At 45.8% G+C, this 3,174-nt stretch overlaps 1 pseudogene; it reads left to right on the forward strand.

Moving 5' to 3' along the window:
- Positions 1-1,137: 1,137 nt before the first annotated feature.
- Positions 1,138-2,627, forward strand: LOC137749659 (adenylyl cyclase-associated protein 1-like; annotated as a pseudogene).
- The last annotated feature ends 547 nt before the right edge of the window (positions 2,628-3,174 follow it).

The raw sequence follows: 3,174 nt of genomic DNA on the forward strand, positions 1-3,174 counted from the left end.
ACTGCCATCCACCATTATATTTGCCAATATGAAATCTTCCCCATTTGCTAAAACTAATCTGAATTTGTTTTTTGCAAATTATATCCAAAGGAATCTTGAGAGAGGAAATGTTAGAGCACTGTGCTAAGGGTGATGGGTGTATGTCGTAAGGAAAACAGAAGAATTCACATCAATGTATGTATGGGAGGGGGCAAAAGAGAGACCAGGATGCAAAGAGCTTTAAGAGTGAATTTTCCAGATTGTTGACCCAGGAAACAGATTTACCCAGGTGTGTTTCCAAAAAAAGGTATTCTGAGTTCAGCTATGTTTGGGAAATGTTTGGTTAAGCAAAGCTGCTTTTTTTTTGTTTTGTTTTGTTTGGAACAGGATGTTCAGACTTTAGTATGATAGTGTGATTTAATATTCACCAATTTCTCAAATTTCTTTGACCAATTGTTTTAACAGCTCCAGTTAACATCTTTCATGGCTTACATTCTGCAGAATTCAATGTGATAAATGTTAACGGCTACCGACACAAAAGGCAGGCCAAGGCAGGGTAGACAGAACAACGTGAGGGGTAAAGAGTGAAGGGTCCCCTGCCTGTGGAGATGTAGACAGAAACATGATGACGTTGCAGCTTATAGGTCCCTTGGTTGAGGAGGTTTATTTGCATTTAGAGAGAAGTGGAGAATCACGATGCACCCTCTAGTCTATAACAGAGAGTTTGGACATTTCCCCCCACAGGCAACCAAAGAGAGCTAATGAGAAGAATAACCTGACCCATGACGACTGTGGGAAATCTCTCTGCCATGTGGAGAGTAAATTACAGCAGGGTGAGACCGCAGGTGAGGGAACCTGTTAGGATCGCAACAGAAGTGGTAAGGGTTTCGACTAAATCAGTAGAAATAAAAATGGATGAAATAGAGTGATTTGAGAAATGCTGATGCAAAAGATTGTACATTGGTATTCTTCCACTTTTCATTGCCATTTTTGACCACTTTGGTAGGCCATTTTAATTTCAAAGACTGCATAGTTTTTTTCACACCAGTGAGCCAAATCCTATGGGAAGGTAATGAACATAAGTGTGGCTGGCTTAGAATCTGGCCTCACTAGAAGAAAAAAATCTCCTTAAGAAATGTTTCTAGGGAGAGCGGCTGATCACAGCCCCGAGGTGAGGCAGAGCTCTGAGCAGGTGCTACATTATGGCTGACATGCAAAATCTGGTAGAAAGATTGGAGAGAGCGGTGGGCCGCCTGAAGGCAGGCACGCACCGTGGGTTGCTGCAAAAGCAGGAACGACTCCATAGGTGCAAGTGTTTGACTCACTGTTGGCCGGTGCTGTGGCAGAGTACCTCAAGATCAGTAAAGAGATTGGGGGAGATGTGCAGAAGCATGTGGAGATGGTCCACACAGGTCTGAAGTTGGAGCGAGCGCTCTTGGTTACAGCCTCTCTAGGCCAGCAGCCAGCAGGCAATAAGCTTTCTGATTTGTTGGCACCATCTCCGAGCAGATCCAAGAAGTGATAACCTTTCGGGAGAAGAACCGAGGCAGCAAGTTGTTCAATCACCTGCCAGCTGTCAGCGAAAGTATCCAGGCCCTGGGTTGGGTGGCTATGGCTCCCAAGTCTGGTCCCTAAGTGAAGGAAATGAATGATGCTGCCGTGTTTTATACAAACTGACTCCTCAAGGAGTACAAAGATGTGGGCTGGGTCAAAGCTTACTTGAGTATATGGACAGAGCTGCAGGCTTACATTAAGGAGTTCCATACCACTGGACTGGCCTGGAGCAAAACCGGGCCGTGGCAAAAGGACTGAGTGGATTGCCATCTGGACCCTCTGCTGGATCGGGTCCTCCCCCCGCCCAGGCCCACCTCCCCCCCGAGTCCCCACCAGTTCAGGCTCAGATGAGTCTGCGTCCCGCTCAGCACTGTTTGCACAGATTAATCAGGGGGAGAGCATCACACATGCCCTGAAACATGTATCTGATGACATGAAGACTCACAAGAACCCTGCCTTGAATGCTCAGAGTGCTCCAGTACGAAGTGGCCCCAAACCATTCTCTGCATCTAAACCAGGAGTCAGCGCATCCCCCAACCCAGTCACAAAGAAGGAGCCAGCTCTCCTTGAACTGAAGGGCAAGAAGTGGAGAGTGGAAAATCAGGAGAATGTTTCCAACCTGGTGATAGATGACACAGAGCTGAAACAGGTGGCTTACATATTCAAGTGTGTCAACTCAACATTGCAAATCAAGGGAAAATTAACTCTGCTACAGTAGATAACTGTAAGAAACTCGGTCTGGTGTTCGATGACGTGGTGGGCACTGTGGAGATAATCAATTGTAGGGATGTCAAAGTTCAGGTAATGGGTAAAGTGCCAACCATTTCCATCAACAAAACAGATGGCTGCCACATTTACCTGAGCAAGAATTCCCTGGATTGTGAGACAGTCAGTGCCAGATCTTCTGAGATGAATGTCCTCATTCCTATAGAAGGTGGTGACTTCAGTGAGTTCCCAGTCCCTGGGCAGTTCAAGACCGTATGGAATGGGTGGAAGTTGGTCACCACAGTGACAGAAATTGCTGGATAAGCAAAGTGCCACTGGGTTCTCTGCCCTCTCCCTCACACCGTGCGATAAATCTGTATCAAGATGGTTCTTTTCTAGATTTCCTCTACCTTTCTGCTCTTAAACTGCTTCTCTGCTTTGAGAAGCACAGCTACCTGCCTTCACTGACATATACCTCAGGCTGAGATTTGGGGTGGGACAGCAGGTCTTCAATCTTCTGCAGGAAGGTGCAGCTTTTCCGTATCAGCTCAACCATACAGCCAGTCCATTCTTAAGGAACTGCACATCAGGACAGGTGTGTTTTAGCTTTCAGTCTTTGGGGTTATTTGACCAACAAATAGTCTTTGGGGAAGAATAAAGCAGTCCCCAGGAATTAACAGATCAGAACGTTCACACAAGTTAATCTTTTTCTAACAATGAGCGTGAAGGTAGCAGAACCTGGTGTGATCCTAGTTGGTTCTTCTAACTTAAACTAATTTTCACTATTGACAAGTGAGGCAAGGGTTGCACAGGACCAAAGGCTGAAGCTTGGCCATCTAGCATTCCAAGCAAAATGATTTCCTATAAGCATTCCTTTTCTTCTGCATTCTATCCTGCATCTGCCTGAACCTGAGATAGTAGGTTGTCCTGTGTTAG

The sequence above is a fragment of the Eschrichtius robustus genome, chromosome 16, assembly GCF_028021215.1.
Source record: "Eschrichtius robustus isolate mEscRob2 chromosome 16, mEscRob2.pri, whole genome shotgun sequence".
Taxonomy (NCBI): domain Eukaryota; kingdom Metazoa; phylum Chordata; class Mammalia; order Artiodactyla; family Eschrichtiidae; genus Eschrichtius; species Eschrichtius robustus.